We start from the raw sequence: 21356 nt of genomic DNA on the forward strand, positions 1-21356 counted from the left end.
ATTACAAGGTATAGGTCAACAACTAATGAACAAGATGAAGGATAAATGTTTTTAGAGAGACTCAGGCAGCCATTTGCAAGGGGAGAAAAAAGGAAATGGCAAGCCTCTTAACCTTTGCTGTTTTAGCTCACAATTAATCTGGTAGGAGATAAGAGGCCCATAATCCTTTTATGGGTTTTATCAGAAATAATAAGCCAACAAATTTACAAAATGCATATGCAAACCAGTGCATCCTAAGCTTATTAAAGAGGAAGCAATCCCACAAAAGAAGGTCATAACTGAAACATCCTGTAACAGATGCTTAGAGAAAGGAGACGAGAAACAGGGCAAGCAGAGAACCACCCTTTCCTCGTTCATCCCTCCCAGGTACAATCCATAATTTTGGAATCCCTGTGCTACAGGTTGCTTTAGAAAATTATTTCCAGCTGCTCCCAGTGGACCATTCTTCCATAAGGGCTGCGTATAATCCTTTTTTGAACCCATTTATAATTTGGCCTCTGCAATGCCAAAGTGCAAAGTCTTCCATCATTTATTTACATGTTGTATGAAAAAAATACTTGTGTTTTCTTAAACTTCCACATGACAAATTTATTGAGGTAGAGATTAGCTCTTAAAACAGAAGATAGTTTAAATGGCAAAAGTGCTAGGGACAAGAATACTTAGGAATAATCAATAGCACCTGTGCCAAAACAATAATTGAATTGCAGTAGTTTGCCTAAAGACAGAAAAATGACACAACATTATAGCAGTCATCAGGAAAATGAAAAGCTGTTGCAAAGGGGAATGGAATTATCTGTTCCTCATGGCCACAGTGAATAAGCAATAGGTTTAAAAGGCATAAGGAAGCTCAAAGCTGGACATTAGAGGAAAAATATCCTAATAGCACCACCATCCTAATAGCAAGGCTAATCCAAAGGACTGCTCTGATAGTTTCCCTAGTAGCAAACTGGACGAGAACCTTTCAGAAATGACACAGATCTGTTCAGCTTGTTGTAGCAAGGAGAGCTGCACTAAATGACCTCTTCATGTCCCTTCCAGTGCAGCACTACACAATCAGAAAGAAAGGAAGTCGATACACATCTGGTTCCGTGGTTTATTTCACTCGCTCTCAGAGTCGTGTTCAGTTGCTGACTTTATTTATATCACCAGTGAATACCCAATTTTCGGTGCTGTTCACAAATACCCAGCACTGTGAGTACCTGAAACACAACAGAGCAGCAGACAGTGAGGGTGCACAGAATTCATCACGGTGTTACACAGTCCTACAACCACAGCCAGGCTGCTTTTGCACTGGCAGTTCCCAGACACTGCAGCAGCACCTGCTGGAATCCAGTTTTCTGTACTCTCTAACTTCCTAACACACATTTGAGAGCAGTAATCTGGCTTTCTGACAGGTAGGACACTTTTTCCTTCTGGACAATATCACACCGGTCATGATAAAAACTGTAGTTCTCAGGGGAAAAAAAGTCATCTAAAACTAAAGATCCTGTGGCCATCTAAATCTAAATTCCACGTTTTCCTGCAAGGAATGGAAATTGCTGAAACCATGTCTGTTTAACACAACATGCAGTAAGAATGGAGCTTTGGGGCTTAGCCCTTCTAGTTACATATAGTGAAGAGAATCAGATAATTCTGTATAAAACAGGGTTCAGTTTAAATGGATTAATATAGGTAAAGCTGTTTGCTTGCAATAAAAGAGTATTTTTAATCCAAATACCTTGTTTTGCTTTTCATTCCTGACCATATTTCACATCAAGGTATCTCAGAGGCCAAAATTATTTACAGAGTTAGTTAACAGTAAATATCTTACCTCGTTGGTATAAATCAGGGATATAATGAAACATCAGCTGCTACTTAAAGTGCTTGGCAGGAGAGTTCATCTCATATTTATGTGCAAGCATAAACTTTGTGTATAATTGCAGTAACAATTCTATTGAATTTATCACTGCAAAGCCACAGATAGAAGTGTGCAGCAAATCTCATAATTCTCGTAGTAAATGTTTTATATGTTTTCCAAATTGTTAGTATTTTTCCAAATCTTCCAAGCTTGGAAAATACATTCAAAAAAATTATTATAAGAATCTTGAAAGAATTGAAACACAAGTCAAAGAATTTACAATAATCTTACCCACAAACCTTTCAATATACTATATTCTGAGAACTGCTTTTCTTACCTGGCCACTGAGAAAGAGCAAACAGATGCTCAAAGGGCTGGAGCACCTCTCCTGTGAAGACAGGCTGAGAACGGAGGTTGTTCATCCTGGGGAAGAGAAAGCCCCAGGGAGAGCTCAGAGCCCCTTCCAGTGCCTAAAGGAGCTCCAGGAGAGCTGGGGAGGGACTTGTGCAAGAGCCTGGGGCGACAGGACACAGGGCATGGCTTCAGACTGAAAAGGGGCAGGGTTAGACAAGACTTTAGGAAGAAAATCTTCGCTGCGAAGGTTGTGAGGAGCCCTGGGAGAGGCGGCCCAGAGCAGCTGGGGCTGTCTCACCCCTGGCAGTGCTCCAGGCCAAGGTGGATGGGGAGCACTGAGTAACCTGATCCTATGGAATGGGAGAAATCATCCTTCTCTACACACAGAAACCCAAACGCTGAACTTGAGCAAGGGCTCTGCAAAAGTAGGAGCTCTGAGGCACTGAATATCCCTTCACTTTTCCAATGTCCTTATTGTCTCCTTGTCTACCAGCTGTGTGTTTATTCATTATACATTGCTTCATTTGTTATTTTCCTTTATTCCATTTCCTATTTCAGTCTCCTCATTAATTTTTATGCACTTTTATTTTCATTTGTATACTTTTCATCACTTCAATATCCTAATATTTCAGCAGTCCAATTAGCTACTTCCATATCTTAATCACACTGAGACTCCTTATTCAGCTATAAATATAATTTTATTACTGCTGTTTTAATGACTAAGTGTTATAATAACTATTCTATATAAAACAATTTCTCTTAAAACTTTCCCCATTTCCTTCACTTGTCTATAATTCATTTCATCTCTCATCATACTTTCCATTTTGTTCAGTAAATCCTATATCATCCCCAAATATTTCCTGCATCGAAAGCTCATTACCTGGGGAGATGGTAAACTTTCACTGTTTCACCATAAACATAAGGAGCAAATATTTTCTCCACATTTATCAGACTGTCCTAAACTTGCTAAACAAACCCAAACCTGAAGACAGAGACCATTTCCACTTTAAGAGGCACAATTAATGTCTCTCAATTAACATAAAAGCACAGCCCAGATGGGCATTATGAATATAATACACAGCTCTGTTCTGAATATCAGTATCATAAATAAAGAATGGATCTTAGGAATATATGAAACCATTACTTCTGAACTGAAAATCCAGCATTATTCTCATCTTTAATTTCAGAGGGAGCATATACTTGCAGTGAAATAGTTAATATTTATTATATTTATTAATTTAGTAACATTCAGTCTTCTACAATCCCCATTATTTAGGCAGATCATTAACTTCTGAGATGCTGATGCTTCTAACTATCAAATAAATGGCAATGAAAGTCTCCAAGTCAAAACTGATTGATCCAATTCCTTGCAAACCATAAAAATTTCTTCCATTCTAATTATCCCCATTCTGTGAGCTGGAAGATTTGTCTGTGGCACGAAGGTGCAGGAGCGAGCAAAGTCCTCTGCAGGAAACACGCACAGAAATGCTCATTCCATGTTATCCTGGGTATGGAAACAAAAAAGAAAGAGTATTTTAGGTCATTCTTATGCAACCCATTCAGCTTCAACAATCAGCCTTATTCAGTGGTAATTCCTCTTCAGCTGCTATACTTTTTAACTTTAATTTGCTTTGATGAGGGAAGGATTAAAAGCCTTAAAGGAAGTACAAAGTTATGCAATTTTAACAGTCTGCATCTAAGTAGCCACATCTATTTATGAAGCCCCATCACACCGAACTCCTTCCCAGGGGGCAGCAGGACCTGCCTGCAATATTTTTTTTAAACCTGCTTCATTCCTTCCCCAGTCCACTGCTCCTGTGTGCTAGGGTGGCTGTGGTTGTTCAGTGCCACACTTTCAGCAGTTTATTCCCTGCAACCCAAGCCCAAGCTCTTGTGAGTGCTACAGCCTTCTGCACTGCTGCAACCTCCTGCAAAGTCGTCTCTGCTTATCAAACAAATCTTCCTGTGCAGATGCTTTCAGCTCCTCTTGATATTTTGTCATCTTTCATCAATATTTCACCAATAGAGGTCTGTGTTCCTAGGGGATAGTATCTTTATGATTTTAATTACCCAAATTGGAGACCTAAATCTGGTATTATATAATATATTGAATTATTTCAAGACAAGCCAGGTGGACATTAGACTTACTGATGCATTTTAGACTCAGAAGCATAAAATCTTGATAAACCAGATCTAATTGCATTAATATCACCCTCAATTTCTATCAGCTGAACATGTGATTGTGTTTTACAAAACCAAAACTCGGTTGCCATCCCCAAAGGATACCAGAAAAATGGTCTTGTCAAGTGTATGCTTCCTAAAATCAAATTCCGTAAATCCTACACAGATTTAAGATATAAATTGAAAATGTAATTGATAATGTAATTGTCTATATCTGATAGCTTGTGTAATAGATCACCTGCAGATCTAGCAGCCATGGAACAGTTACCTTTCAGAGGTAAATAAAGTAACTTTATCCACTGCTGAGACAGTATGATTTAATTTCACAGAAATACACAAGCTCATGCTTGTTTACACTATGTTAATTGACATATCTAATCACTACTGATGTCTACTTTTTAAATGCTTTTCTACTTTCTACTGAAGTGTACCACTGAATATCTTAATTTAAAAATTCTTGGCATACAGATTTTGGTCCTATTACAAAAAAATTTAGCACTGATACCAAGAGATGTTGCTCAAATCTGTTTCAATAATAATTTTTAAAATGGCTATTGTTAAAAAATGAGAGATGTGTTATTTTACAGATGTTTTTCTTCACTTCGGTGGTCTTCTCATCCATCAGAAAGGTGTCTCCCCCTCCAGCCTTGTTAGGAAACTTTAGTGTCTTAACCTAACCTATTATCAATACAATTACACTTGTCTTGATTTGATACCTTCCATTACTCTTGCACGTTTGCATGGATCCGTTTTTTTAACAATACACAATCCATTTCCTTCTTACTATCATCACTCTTCCTGTATTCTCTACAGACTTTTCTCCTGTTTCAAATTCAAGTAGCTGGCAAGATGCTGTCAAAACCTGGATGTTTCAGTATTGTCTCAAAACCTTTTGAGACATAAAAATATCATTTTTTCATGCTGTTTGGGACTGTGAAGTATTACAAGTCAAAATTTAAAATTTCTCGAGTGAAATGCTTGTTCTGTTCATCAGAGTTTCTCTGTTTCAGGACGGTCTTTTCAATCTCAGGGTACAAAAGGCAGAGCAGAGGTCAGCTGAGGAGGAGAGAAATCTCTAACAGGAGGTCATCAAAACCATTCAGTAGGAGAATAAACAAACGTTTTAGGTCACCCACTTCCTCACCACCCAAGAATCACCCACACCTGTGCTCCACTGAGCACATTTCCTTTCCACAGAGTGGAACCCAGACCTTCCACATGGCACTCCCAAGGCACAGCACTGACACTGGGAATTGCTCGTCCAGCCAGTCTGGGATTCCATCAGTGGACCGATCCCAATGTGTCCATCTCAGTGTCCCTGAGCTGGGGGCTGCAGAAATTCCCTTGCTGCAGCTCCACCACAGCCCAGACACGCTGGGCTCCTCATAAAGGGCTGTGCAATGACTCTTTCTGCGCACTGCACCCAATTCTGTCAAGTTTCTGATGTTCTGAAACTCACCAGGAAGAGTAGATTTTGCACTGGTTGGACATCACAAGAAACATTCTACATGCTAGGATAAAAGATTATGTCCAGAAAAATCTGAGTGATTGAAAGGCCTAGGTTGAAAAAATCCCCAAAAGAACAACTTCAGAAGAGCTAACTAAAATTTTGGAATTTTTAAAGTCTTTTCCTGGAAACTCTGCAAGTACTTATCCTTCAGATACAAAGAAATTTCAACAGACATTCTAACTGCACTCATCAAAACTTACTACTGCTTCCTGCTCTTCCCACAAGGAATGAGTGCCAGTGCACGCATTTTGTTTCTATTTCGTGATTATAACTGTGCAATAATTGGTTATACTTCCCATCATACAAAGATAGAAGAATTTTAATTACTTCATAGATGGAGTCGAAAGACACACTGCTCCACTGCTTACAGAGTACCTTGGTCTCTCTGTACACATTCCTCAGAGGATAATAAGGCTTAGGAGTTGAAAGCATGTTTGTATTCTTGGGTCAACAGAAGTACCATATGAAACTGAAAGAATGGAAATATATTAATCCTGATTTAGGGATGAAACCCTGACAGTGCTGAGATATTTACTGAGAAAGGCAATGAGGTGTTGGCAGGAATGAAAATAGATACAAGTCTGCTTCTCAACTTTCTCTGTTTCGAAAGACAGTGAACTTTACCTGTCCCCTAAATCTGCTACTCTACCAGACCCAAAGTACCTCATGCATTTAGAATAACAAAAGCAATGATAAAGACCATTCTCCTCACATTCTCTGTGGTTCTTGCCATGGATTCTCAAAGCAATATCCATTACTTTAGGATGTCACGTTTCATGGGGCATGTTCCAGGGCACGGAATTCTCTGCCATCAGACTCTGCTCTGTGGAGCCCTGGCGGAGCTTTGGGTTTGGTGCCAGGCTGCAGGAACGATGCCTCTTTGCAGGAAACAGTTGTCACCAACAATGACAACAGAAAATACCCACAACACCCTTGCTCCAGCAGTATCTTATTTCTGACTGCAAGGAGTCATTTCCTCCATGAGATTGTCTGGCAGTGTTTACAAGATAACAGACAATAACTGTTCCGTGCTGCTCAGGTGGAAAGAAAGGGGTTATAGAAATTTCAAGGCCAAGTCTAGGTAAATATGATCCTTGTATTTCCACTACAGACATCTAGACACTTCCAGCTGTTGAAATTATTGCTAAATATATTTACAGTCTTTGTACAATAAAAAGCTTTATTACTTTTACTACAGGCAGAAGAAAAAAGCTTTAAATCTTTAGTTCTGAAGCAATATCTCCTGTCTTAAAAGCAATGAAGCCTTTCAAGGGGAAAAACCAGCACACTTTAAAAAAGGTGGTTTATGATGTTGTATCTTTGTTGCAATTTTGGTTCATATATTTTTATTAAGTGTAACCTTTATATGTAAATGAAATGATTATCCAACACGAAGTATGTTTTCATAAAGTAAGGATAGGTTTTATGTCCTCAAAGATAAAGCAGCATAAACCAGTCAGGCAGCCCAGCATGTACTTGATGGCTGTGAAATGAACTATTTGATTTCCTATTACGGCCTTAACACTCTGCACTGTACCACAGCTACCAAACCCACGCCATTAGACAGCCAGCCTTTCATCAGGGAGCCCAGGAATATAAATCAACCTCTGTATTTCTAATAGGCAAAAAACCTCATTTTAAAAGGCTTGGAAAGAAACCCTACATTGTGAAATGTAGGGAGAGGGAAATGAAAATCATATTCTAAAAACCCAGGGAGAGATGAATGTCCTCAGCACAAACAAAAGGGTTCAGACCCACTGTGCTCAGTTTATATGTTTGAGGTTTTATTCTCTCCATTTTCAATTGCAGCAGGCCACCTCTAGGAATAGAAAGGAAACTTTACAGCTTCTCTCCCACATGACTGGACTGGGAGGCAGCACACAGGGCTCTGCTCCTTGGCTGGCAGACAGATCTGAGGACATTTTCACATTTTATCATCACTCAGGACAGGGGTTTCTGCAGTGGCAACCTGTCACTGACCCAAAGAAGGGCTTTACAGGATCAAGGGAAATAGAGGGAGTCAAATTTCACATTTCAATTTTGTGTATGGCTCATATGCTATGAAAAAGACAACTAGAGCCATCAGTTCAATCAACAGCATAAAATTATTTTGAGTGAGAGAGTAGGGTGATTTTTAGGATTCGTTTTTCTAATACTTACCATGACAAAAAGCATGGCAAGCTTGGCATAAGCCTTCCTCACTTCAGTTTGGATGCAGGATAAAGGCTGCCAAGGAATGCTGGATGTCCAGTCTCCTCTGGACAAGAACCTGACCACTGCTGGATTTACTGAGAGAAAATTATAAAATTACAAATCTAAAAATCATGCATGTCTTCACTGTTCTCTAAAACTCCTCTTTGGTTCCGAGGATAAAGTCTAATTCACTATGGGATCACCTGGCAAGCCCATGGATGCATCTCCTTCTAACAGGAGTGAAAGTGGCTAAAAGCCAAAGAATTCAGGGCACTCCAATCCCAGATGGCAAACTGAACCCATCACTGAACATCTTTTTGGGTAAGCAGCTGTCATAAAAGTCTTTATTAACAAATTGATGAATAAAATTGTTCTGCTCCTAAGCAAGGTTGCTTATTCCTGAACCAACAACTCCACAAAAGAGTTTATACAGAAATCCTGCTACTTGTTATATAAATCTGATCTTCACAGATTTGTTACCTCTTTATTTTCTTGTTAAGCAGGTGTACAGTGCTGAGCACAATGACTCCTCATTAGATCCTGTAAATGCTACAAGAACAAAAAATAAAACTGCCACATGGTTTAAAAACAACTGACTGGGTCAGTCCCTGTATTTTTTCTGATTTTACATTTTTGTGGTCTTGGGCACTCCTTTAATTTACCATCACAAGAGAATCTGTCAATAGAAAGAGTTATGAAAATAAGATAGGATTGGAGAAAAATAACATAGATTTTTTTACTTTGGGTGATTAAATTCTCACTGACATTAACATATGACAACCTGTTAGAATTATTTGTAAGTCTTTACAGTTTTATAAATAGCTTTATCTCTTCATTCCACACGAGGAAAAAGAGAAATATTATTTATTGTACCTTTCTACCACCACAGCATGGAATAGTTCAAAGACTTATTTTAAGTTTTGTGGAAGTCCCTTGATATTAAAGGGCTGCAGATACAAGATGATGAAACCTCCTTTCTCTCTGCTGGCCCCCCGCTGTACATGTGTTCCAGAGCGTTTTGTAAAAGAGCTCGCTCTAATCCACACAAAGGAGCACTTCCCTTTCATTGTCATGCAGTTGGAAAGCTGAAGCAAGCCATCATAATTTCATTAAATAGTGCTGAATTCCTTAGAAATGCTGAGGATGGCTTGTAATATGGAATGTTTGCTTTATGAATGGGCTGAATATTTATAATATTTGGTTTACACCATGGGTTTTTTTTCTCTTAAAGAATGAAATATTTGGTTTTGTTCTCTTAGTGGAGCACAAGGCAAATTATATTAATTAGTCTATTTACATGATTTCCTAACTTGGAGCGGTGAAAGTTGCCTTTAGCTAGCAAATAATTGAAATTACAATTGCTGGAGATATCACAAGTTTGTTTTTTTTAATTATATCAAGCCCCATCAAGCTCTGATAGGACATTAATAGCTACTTCCCTTCGCTGCTGTTGTTTTTTCTCCCCACTAAGCCATTCCAGCATACTCAACACCATAAAACAGAAATATATGACAAGAAACAGTAATCTTCCAATTTTATTCCCCAGACTTCAGGTTTACTAGTACATCCCTTTGGGAACATAATGACAGAGCTTTTCTTTCATAAAGACGCTGGAAATAGATTGTAGTCTAGAAGTTATCATAAGATTTTGGGTAAGCAACCAGTTTTGTTAGAAACAAAAGAGAAGCATGAAAAATACAGAAAAGCCAACACAGCACAAATATATTTCAGTACTGCGGGAAATTCTTGGGTATGGATATTGTTTTCTTCTTTGCTTTTGGGACTCCAAGGGGAGGAAGAAGCTCATTAATTCAACATTTCATTTCTAAAATAGAGGGAAAACACAGTCAAACACAACAGTTTCTATGATAAGAGAATTGTAGACCGTCTCTTATCAGGCAGATGCAATCTAAGTTTATATCAGGCTTGATTTTAATTAAGTAATAGGCATTGCATATTTTTAATAAAGCTGTGAATGACATTTCTTCCTCCCAGTCTAATGGGAAGTTACTCCAGGAACTTTAGACAAAAGACTTGGGAGCACACTGCAGAGCTTTTGAGGGAGAACATGGAACTGGGTCCAAATGGCCATATGAAGAAAAGGGAATGCAGACATTCCTCTTCCAACAAAAACTCTCATGATAAAGATTCTCCCATGTCTACCTGCTTTCAGCATTTAGCCATTTATACAGCAGATAGGAAATGCATACAAAATTTAAGTGAAAACAGATCTCTTACCCCACCGGACAGAAAAGCAGGACAGGAAGGCAGAGGCACCGTCCTTTCACCACAGAATGCCATAGGCTAAACACTCGAATGATTTAACATTCACACGTGTGGGCAGCTTTTAGGATTTTTTTGCCTGTTTCTCATTTTGTATTTTTTTCAGGCAATTCCAGCTCCTGAAATGACACTAATATGTAAGAATTTCAGTTTGGTTGGAGGTGTGATATGCTGAATTTTTTAGATTAAGTTTCTAGCCAACTCTAATATCTGGGACAAAAATAGTGAAACGTAAGAGTTAAACAGTAATGACCAAATACAAACAAGTGAAGTTATTTCTGTCTTTAGAACACCATAGTCATGATTCCTTTAAAGAATTGCAAATAGAAATGTCCCTTCCTAAAGTGTTATCTGCTAATGATGTTAATGCAGCTGCATCATCCCCAGTTCATAACCTTCAGTGTTCACCATCTCCAATTTTATATTCCCACCATCTATATGCCTCATCACAACTTTATTTTCTCACTTCAAACTTTTCACACAAGGCCCTACCTTGACCCTGTGGTTTGCTCTGATCATAGATGAGGAGAGAGCACAGAAAAAACAACTGTGATGTTTTCGTTTTAAAAAGAGAGGCAGAGTTGTGGATTATTTTTTCATCAAAATATGTCTAGAAGCTTCAGAAAACAACATTCAGTGGGTGTCTATGAACAATCGTCTAAACTCACTAGATCATGATGAATGCAGAGAAATACACTTGCGCAGCTACTACTGAATGTTCAAAAGTTTTCTATTTCTCAGATGCTTGGCAGATGTTTAAAACTTCACATCGGGCTGAACTATTTCAGAAAATCCATGAAACATGAGAAAATCTGAGCAAAATTCCAATAAACATTTTAAAGACTTCTGTTTGGTGAACTGAAAATTCAGTTAACCTCTCAGGAGTTACTGTGCCAAATTTGGAGATTAAATTCAATTATAGAGTGAAATGGGCATTTTTATTTCTGCTTTGAGTGCAAGTTGCACCCCATTGTTGAAAATTAAGTTGCTTCCAAAGCCTCCGTTACAGTTTCAAGGAGAGAAATAATGGCTGAACTTTTCTGTACTTGTTGCCTATTAATTATGTGAGTGGCTCAGAAGGAGCTGACAGAACAGGGACTCAGATATGAGGCAGGTCACCAATGAAGATAAGACACAAACCCAGACATGTGAATGCACAGGAGCAAAACTCATTTTAGCCTTTCAAGCCTACAGTAAATCCATACCTGTCCATTTAGATACAATAAATCCCTTCCAAAGAGCAGAACTTTCATTTTCAACAACAGACTATACAAATTTGAATGTTCTAAATAGACACTGTTCATGACTTCTTCGCTGCAGTAATATCAATGTTCTTTTTTTATCTCTGTCCTTTGCCTTGTCTGTTCTGTGTCTCTGTCACTAACACCGGGCTAAGGAAAAGCTCTGCAGAGCAGCAGAGGAACTAAAAAGCAGTCTTGGAAGACAACTGACAACATAATCTTAAACTAGAAAACCACTGCTGAGTATGAGTGTAAATGCACATTTCAAGTTCCAGAAGGTCATTCAGTGGAGAGACTTTTAACTCCAGGCAGTTTGCTGTAGACACCAGACATTTCTTACCACTTTGAGTTAATCAGCAATTTCTCTGTTTTTAAGGATTACAGACACTGATTAGCACAAACCTCTGGTTTTTCTCCAGCAGTCTGCCTCCAGAGCCATGAAAGCACATTAGTGTGGAATACGCACAGCTTTTTACCGGCTAGGCTCGTAGTTCAACGCCTTAGAAAGCCTCGAGCAGCCCACAGAGGTAGCACGGGCAATCCAGCATTTCAGTAGCTGTGAAAGAGGCAAATGGTAGCTGCAAAGCTGATACCACCAGCAGAAGCAAAGAGGGAGAAATATAGCCTTCGGTTTGGCTAATTCCTGCAATTAGAAGCTTTCAAACAGAAACACACAGATATTCACAGAAGGATTGCAAAGCCAAAGAGGGCGGGCCCCGTCGCAGGCCCTTCCTTTATTGGGAGAAGGGGAAAGGGGCGGACTGGGGGCGGACCCGGGGTGACCGGCCAGTCAGACACTGCTAAAGAGTTTGGGTAACATTTGGCTTTGCCCACGCTTGGAACAAAGGAGCTCAGAGCACATGGCTGGGACAAGTCCTGGCTTGTCTTGGGGAGGGGGAAGGGAAGATCAGAGCAGGCAGCAGCACATTAGCACAGGAGTATTTCTGTGAAACAGCGTCGTCCCACAAGTGCAACCTCAGCAAGGCAGGAGCCCAAGGCATGTGCCCAGTTTTTCACAAGCATGGAAGCATTTAATGCAGGATATTCCAAAGGATGAGCAAAGGAAAATGAGGCCTGAGTTCCTTGTTTCCAGCTCAAAAGAGGATTATACACTCTGCTTATGTCTTAATCAGAGATACTTTTAAAAGATATATTATTGTATTATTTTGTATTCTTTCTGCTGGGAAATAAAAACTGAAAGTGATACACTTTTTCACTCATCTGCATGTTCCATCCTCATTAAGTGAACTCTGCTGTATTCTGTGCATTACTCTTGCGTAAATTAGAGTGTGAGGAGCTATGACCTTTGTTTCTCTTATCATTGGGAAGAAAATCAATGTGCCTTTTTGCCTTCATGCACACGTGCATACATGCAAAGGAGTTAAGCACTGGGTATTCTGATGCAGTCATTCCACTGTGAGCTGAAAGACTTGAATCAAGAGACCATTAATTTTGATAAATAAAATTAAGTAAAGGAATAAAGAAAAACCGCATTCAGTAAGAATACACCGATTGTAGGATCCTAGTGATCGAAACTCACAAAAGTCAGCAAAACTCTCAGCATTCTTCTGAGTGTGACATTTCAGCTTGAAAATTTTACCCTGAACAAGCTGACTTAACAGCATGAAAAATTTAGAGAAATGTAGCAGTAAATGTTTTGGACTCATTTCAGTAAAAACACCATCAACAAAGTAGAGGCAGAACAGAGCCCCAGGTAAGGGAATAACCAAGAACTGTGTTTGTATGACACTGGCAAGAATGGGAAAGTGTTTCAGTAGGGCCAGCTGTAAAAAAGCCCGGTTTAGTAGCCAGGATATTGGCCAGGCTTTGGGAGGAAAAAATGCCTGAAACCTTCCCAATTTTACTAAAGAGTCTATAGCAACTTGAAGGCACCATGTTTCTCTGTGCCCCAAACCACACCTGGAAAACAAACACAGCACTTCCCTACCACAGGAGGTTGTTGGGAAGGGAACACGTATTGAATAAATGGTTCCAGCTTTAGGGAGACAGAAGAATAAGGAATAGACATGCCAAAAGAGGGAAAAAAAAACCCCAATTCTGACTAGAAGTCTTAAGTATTACAATTTATAGCATGAGTAGGCAATAAAACAGAGAGGGAAGGAATATATTAAATAGGGAGAGAAAGTTTATTTTGACTGGCATGTTCCTCTGCTGTAAGAAATAAATCTGGTTTTGTGAGAACTAATCCTGCTATACTGTATTTTTTGCCTCTGCTGCCAGTCTGCTGTTCCTTCACTGATATAATTAAAGAGGTGTCATAGGACCTACTTGCTTTCATACTGGGAATAAGGAATAACTGCTGATACAAGCTAACAGCTGGAAGCATGTAAAATAAACATAAGCTAAGCTACTGAAATCGCGGATCCTTTTAAAGAAAAATATCTGTCTGCCAATCACAATTTAAACTCACATGCCATACAGCCCTAAAATAACACTTAGGAGGAATAATCAGGACTATATGTTATTTTGGGAAGGTAATGGATTAGAAAGATGCATTGTTTTATATCAGTCATCAGCTGAAGGAGTGGCAAATCTTTAATAATGCCAAGATTGGTTTTGTAAGTGAATAAACCAGCAAAAAGCTGGCTGGGTGCACTAGTAATCTTCAAAGCTTGATTGCTTTTTCTGATAGCTTTAGAAAATTAGTGGATGAAAGCATGTGTAATATATCTGGTCTGAGTAAAACACTTGATGTAGTGTCTTACAAAATCTCTACTTGCAAAATTAATTCAAATTGGCTTGGACATGGAGTACTGTCACTTGGATTTAAAAATGGCTGGCTGAGTGCAAATAAAGGGTAATGAAAAATGGCAATGTATCAAGTTGGTGGGAGGTGTCTGGTGGGGCTCTGCAGGGATCACTGTTTGGTCCTGTTTATTTAACATCTTCATTAACAATCTGGAAGAGGGAGTGAAACAGCATGTTAATTAAACTGACACATAATAATAAATCAGGAATTGCTCCTAATGCCAGCACTAATACTTCACAAAAACACAGCGTACTACCAAGGTTTCTGGAAAGGTTAAACGTGGCAATACAAAGACTTCACTAAGCTGTTCTAATTGCATTCTACCTTTTAAAGAGAATAGTTTAAAATACACAGTAAGTGGGAGTCAGAAGCCTGCTAGCAATCCAGTAATTTAGAGCGTGATTGCAGCGTATACAAACTCAAGTAGCTGGAAACTTCCATGGAAAGACAGAGTTTCTTTTTTCCCCTGATGCTTGCAGTGCATTACATTCAATGTTAAAGATTAAGTCAGTTCAGTTCACTCATCCAATGGAAAACCAGTATATGGGGGGAGGGTTGTTAAATCAGTTTTCAGTTTTTTCTACATTTCATGTTTTACATGACTGCTAAATAGAATGTAATAGAGGAAAGAGAGGGACAGGAGGAACTGGTGACAGGATTGCATCTTCTTGTATCAGTTAAATTGGGTGAGATAAAGCATAAACCAGCCCTTTAGGTATAGATTTATAGTTTCATAAGACAAAATTCAGCATTTTAAAGTAGTGTTTCCACAATGGCAAGACACAAGTCTACTGTTAAAACATACTGGATTTACTTTAATTATAAATACTTCTAAAAACCCCTTCAGATAAGTAAACATAAAGTTGTTCACTGAACAGTGATGAAAATTGATCAAAGACTACATAAGTCACAGAAAAGAGTTTTGAAAATAGGTTGGGATGTTAGTGCTCAGTCAGAGACACTTATTTCTGTTTTATAAACATGCATAGTATAAAACGAGATCTTAAATAAGAGTGTTATTATCTCCCTGCTTTGAATGATTTATAGCAGCTTTTCTGGGCTGGCCCTTGGGCTGCTGCACTGCATTGAATCATAAATGTAGACTCATTTTTAAAGGACAGTTTGATGCTACTTCCTGAAAGGTAAGAAAAAGGAAGAGAACTTTTAAATCTCCTTTACCGTACTGAGTTTAAATTGTTCTGGGAACTTGTGAAGTCCCCAGAAAACACAAGAGCAGTTTAGAGCTGTGAGAGTCTCACAGCCATAAAGAGACTTCCTGCATTAGCAGGAAAGGATTGTAAAACAATAAAGGGAAGGAGAGGAAAGCTCTGCAGTCCCCACACTAAGTGCTTTGTCTCCTCAGCCTGTTGTTGCAGCAGAGCCCTGCAGTCAGGCAGGGACAGATGGAAGCCAACTTCACCTGTGTGGTAGAGCTCTGCTCCACAAGGGAGCTCTGGGAACTCCTCTTCTTCACTGACTTGAACCCGTCAGGCTTTTCCTTTAACCAAAGCACAAAGCTTTGAAGGCAACCAGAGCTGCTGCAGTGTTTTGATGCCATACTCATTAGGTGACTTTTGTCCATGAGCTAGACACTGACCCTCATTCATTCAGAGGGGTAAAACCTGAACCAGCTGAAGTCAATAGCTACACCAGTGTAAATGAGAACACAGAAACCCAAGTTAATTTGTCAATATATAATAAAATATAACAGACATACAAAGGCATTTAATGTTCTTTAGCTGCAATATATGGAAATTCTCTTGGCAGCTGTTATACACCCCTACAACTCTCTTGCAAAAGTATAGTGAAAAGCCACAAAAACATTGAGGGTTGTTTAGGTGTCAGCTATTGTATTACACTTTTCTCAACTAATTTATTCTCCGTGGTCTTGATCTGATTGCCCCTATCCATTAATGGCACTAGTCTTTAGTTTTATTTTTAATCCTCTCTTTTAAACATCTCTTTTCTCTTGTTGTTTGGTTGGGTTTTGGTTGGGTGGGTTTTTTTTATTATTTCCTTACTTTTTTAACTCCAGTAATTTGTGAAGCAGCTGCATTGGTCATGAACTACTTGCATTTTATTACACCTACAATGATTTTTGAACAGAAAGAGTCTGCTCATGGGAACACTAATCCTTTCATTATAGAAATAATTAAGCTCTTTTATTTGCAAGATGAAAATCTTTAGGGAACATATGAAAACTAGCAAAGAGCAATTTTTTTCCTTTTTTTAAGAGAGAAAAATGATGATATAAACAGACCTGCTAGTGTCTGTTAAACTGTGGCATATGGAAAGGCACACAAACTCTTAGAGAAATCTTTCTTCCACTTGGCTCAGGAAAAAAAGGATAACCTATAGAACTTTCAGTATAAAACCACAATGGCACATTCTCATGAGATGTTTTCCAAGCCTTTTCAATAGTAATATGCTTCTGTTCTTTTATGGTAAATGTTAACCTAAATGTTGTTATTCTTACTTTTCTATAATTATCTTTAGACTGTTCTTGTTTGCAAAACATACTCTTCCTCAGTAAACAAAGCTACTTAGATTAGATTTTTACTTGCTTCCTGTAGGGTTTTTTGCAATGGTGCATTTTACATGTGGCAACTTCTGTTCCTAAGCCTCCCATATGATTTGGTGCTGTGCACTGCACTAGATTCACACTTACAGGATCTAGCACATCACCACTCGAATATTTTTGCTAACTTGCTGACATAAAAGTGTTGTCCAGTCAGCAGATTTTGCCTCAGAAGAGAGAGGAATATGGGCCTATTCCTTTGCTGGTTGTGTCTGATGAGGATGCCGTAGGGGAGAGGGAACGGCCGAGGTCAGTGGGTTGTGAGGAGGAGTATTTAGAGAACAAAACCCAGAAAACCAAAAGAAACCAGACTCCACTTTTAGCTCCTGCTCCCCAGACCAGTTGCTTTCTGCACGTCTGGTGTGAGGCAGGTGGTGGTGTGCTGGTTTGATGTCACACCTGATGGAGTCCTGCTTTCCTGGGGATGGCTCAGCACCTGCCTGCCCATGGGAAGAGCTGAATTAATTCCTTGGCTCTTGCTTCACCTCTTAAACTGCTTTATCTCACCCCACGAGTCTTCTCACATTTACCCCTCCGGTTCTCTCCCCCATCCCACTCTGGGGGAGTGAGTTGGTGCCTGTGTGGGGCTGAGCTGCTGCTGGGGTTGAACCACAACTGCAGGAAGGGAAGTGGAGGAAGAGCTGATCATTTACCATGGGATTATCTAAAAGGAGGCAAAAATTGAAACAAGTCCAGATAAGACGGACAGAGGAGAAGAGAAGATGTTGTGATTAACAACACCATGCCAAAGGGCTTTGGAAACATCCCTTGCTAAAGGTTTCTAAATAAATTCAGTTGTTTGGGGGTCTAGGTTAGCTTTTACGGTGGAGGATGGTTGTACTGGATCCTATATTCAGAAAAAAATGGAAATAAAACTTCACTAAGTTACAAGGTTTTCTGTTTCTCATCTATTGATGTCAATAAAACGAGATTTTATTGCAAATTTGAGAAAGTGGCAATAAAATGTCAGCTAAAATATGATGTTGATAGACATAAAAACAATGCACAATGAGGGAAAAAAAATCTTAATTTGCATCTACAGTGTTGGGCTCTGACCAAGCTGCATAGAAATATGTTGCTGGAATTATGATAGACAATTCTGCAAACACATCAGCTCAGAGGCAAACAGAAAGCAATTGAATTTTTAGAAAATGGAGAGAGAACAAAATTGAAAACATCATTGTTTTAGGACAGGAATCCATTCTATGCTTTTGAATCCTTTGTGCATTACAGGTTATTCATATAGAAAAAGTAAAACAGTAAAACAGTACAAGATATAGTAGCATAGAAAAGTAAAAATGTGGGGAAGTATTTCCTTACAGCTAAACTGAAGAAGTTCTTTTTCCAGTGGGCACAAAAGCCTCCAGGTTTTTATCAAGGCCTGTAAGTCATGAGTGGCATGGAGTCAGTGAACAAGAGTTACATTTCAGCATTGCTGGAACACAAGAACCAGAGTGCATCAAAAAAACCCCAACAACCGATGGCTTTGAAACAAGCAAAAAGAGGTAATTCTTCATTTGGCACATAGCTCTCAATAAAACACAAAGTTTAACAATGAAACTTGTTGCTTCCAGACTCAGGGAGTGTTAAGACAATGGGAGTTACAGCACTGATTAGAGGAACAAGTCAAAAAAATCTACCAGCACTGTGGAACAGAGCCCTTCCTTTGGTGAGGATGGTTAGAGGATGGTAGAGTATCACCACATTACTGATAAATCCATTTCTCCACATGCTTCCTACTGGCCTCCACTTGGCAGCTCAACAGACCCTTGTTCTCAGCTAGACCCTGGGTTAGAGAGCCCTAATTTCTGCTGTTTCTGTTTTTACAGAGGATGGAGAGAAAATTTGCATCCTTTTTTGGGGGATTTTTTCTAAAAGATAGAACGTGGTGTAATAAAATTCTTGTAATGAAATATTAATCTGCGTGTACTTCACTGGGAAAGTATTTTAAACTGTTAAACACTTAAAATTCAAACAGAAAAAAAATGCTTTATTAAACAAGAGCAACAACACTGGACACTTTATTGACAGTATTTTCTGACAGCATAGCTGCTACATCTTCTTGTCATGGTGAAAAACTAGAGAAGAGCAAAGGTTAATTAAAGTAATACAAGCTTTTTAAAAAGCTCCTCCTAATTTTGGGCTTACCTTTTCTCTGAATGAGATCAGTGGCAGAGTTCCAGATGGGAGGTTGCTGATCATGGCAGTGAACACTCAATTCTGCAATTGTTCTCTCAAGAGTTTGTTTGTGTTCTCATGTTCAGAACATTCAACATCTCATTTAACACATGCTTATTAAATATAATTATTTTCTGTCTATTTAAGTCAGACTTGTATTCAAATGTTGATTTGGTTGCTGGAAATCAAGTAAAACTCCAGCATCCAGCTGAGTTATCAACTGGGAGTAAATAGGATAAGATGCCACGAATACTGACCTAACAGCTTTTAATACCTACCCAGAAAAGATTCCCCAGTTCTGCTGTGTATAAGCTGCTGCATTCTGCTTTTGCACTTCCATTTACTATCCATTTGCAGGCTGGAAAAAGAAAAAAAAAGAATGAGAAAGAGCATTTCTGAAACCACATTTTGAGAATATCATTTAGACCGGTATTCAAACAGCTTTGTTACCTCATGGGTCAAATGAATCCTTTGATAACCTGGTGCAGAGAATCCAGTCAGCCTTAGGGGTACAGGAATCTTGATCCCTCACTCAGTGCACGGCCAACAAGGATAAATTGCTTTTAGGAAAAACCAAGGGCCTGGCAGAGATCTGTGGGGCACCACGTGCAAGAGAGCAGGGCCAGAAGGGCTCAGGCTGTGCAGTCTCAGCTCCTTTCTCAGGCAGGTGTGGGTTCATCTACACAACAGCAGCGCTCCTCTGGCTTTGGAGGATTCCCTCTCCTCACAAATGTTTTTGCATTTTGGGGATTCTTGATGAGTACCATCACATGGATGATGAGTGCCCTGATGAGCACAGGGATGATCTACAGAGAACCTGCAGCTTTATCTACAATGGATCTCTGACTTACAGAACACAACGATTTCTGATACTTGTCAGGCTGGGGAGAGGAGTTTTCTTCAGTAAACGATCAGCAGTCAGACAAGATCAGCACTTTTGCTGTGGAGCGACTTGCAGCAAGATTTTCTGTGCCTTAACTGGCTTCCAAGACACAGAGATGATTGTATCAGACCTAAAATGTACATGAGACTTTCAAAGCTTTTGCTGTGGAGCGACTTGCCTTAACTGACTTCCAAGACACAGAGATGATCGTATCAGACCTAAAATGTACATGAGACTTTCAAAGAGATCGCCAAAGAAGTGATGGCAACTACTGTTGATTCCCATCAAGAGCTAAACCCTGTCCTGACTGATATAAAGAGTACTTCCACAACCTGACACAACTGAAGAAGCAGCAATAAAAATCCTAGAATTCTTTCCTTTCCTTCAATATTCAATGATAGCCCGGCAGTTGTTGAGAAGAATACACTGAGGAAATGACTGAATTCTGATACAGAACATCATTATCTTACCAGCCAGAATATTTAAACAACTCATGGCAAACTAATGCAATTTCTATATTCAGTACTGTGATATGTTGATCTGTGAGAGCAGCTGCCAGGGATACCTGCAAGGGCCTGGAGCAAACGTGCCCAAATGTGGAGTTTCCAAAGTACCATAGGAAGAAACTGCAATGTTTAATTTAATTAAAATATATTCAAATAAACAGTAAATTGGAAAAAAACTGGAAAAAGATGGTCTAGTATAATCCCAAGACTCATTAGCTTTAGGCAAAATTCAGTATCAAGCAGTACCCAACAGGCAAGGGGTAAACTTAAATTGCTTGGAATTGCCTTTTTATTAGAGCAACTCGCTTCCCTTGGATACTCAGCCAAAAGACAGGGAAAGAACATCTCTTCTGAATCCTCATGGACAGTACATACTTTAAAACCCCATAGTTTTGCATTCTCCTGAAAAGAAAATATTTGTCTTGGTTTTTTTCGTTTTTTTTGGTGGGGTGCAGATTCCCAAAGAAAAGGTGAATTCATCCTTCCCTTCCCCACTTCTGAAGGATGGAGAAGTTCAGCTGTTCCGTTGCTAAGTGTCAGTACATGTTGTTCATCAGAAGTAATTGCAAGAATCTCTACATAGCCAAAACCAAAAAAGAAAAGTGTAAGCCTTAATAGAGTGTCCCTCTGAATATTTATCTTTCCATCCTTTCAGTCTCTGAAACTGCACTTGAGACACAGCAAACAGGTTTCCTGGATTCCATTGCAAAAATCTCTACATAACCAAAACCAAAAAAGAAAAGTGTAAGCCTCAATAGAGTGTCCCTCTGAATATTTATCTTTCCATCCTTTCAGTCTCTGAAACTGCACTTGAGACACAGCAAACAGGTTTCCTGGATTCC

At 39.1% G+C, this 21356-nt stretch overlaps 1 long non-coding RNA gene across 2 annotated transcripts in view; it reads right to left on the minus strand.

The window, feature by feature from the left end:
* Nucleotides 1–1079: 1079 nt before the first annotated feature.
* LOC108448629 overlaps nt 1080–21356 on the minus strand; it is an 80972-nt gene continuing 60695 nt past the window's right edge. For both annotated transcript variants that reach the window (XR_001864589.1, XR_001864590.1), the window contains exons 2-4: nt 19404–19483; nt 2175–3695; nt 1080–1199 (exon numbers count right to left, since the gene is read on the minus strand). This is a non-coding gene — a long non-coding RNA (uncharacterized LOC108448629). The remainder of the gene's footprint in view (nt 1200–2174; nt 3696–19403; nt 19484–21356) is intronic.

The sequence above is a fragment of the Corvus brachyrhynchos genome, unplaced genomic scaffold, assembly GCF_000691975.1.
Source record: "Corvus brachyrhynchos isolate BGI_N302 unplaced genomic scaffold, ASM69197v1 scaffold220, whole genome shotgun sequence".
NCBI classification, from domain to species: domain Eukaryota; kingdom Metazoa; phylum Chordata; class Aves; order Passeriformes; family Corvidae; genus Corvus; species Corvus brachyrhynchos.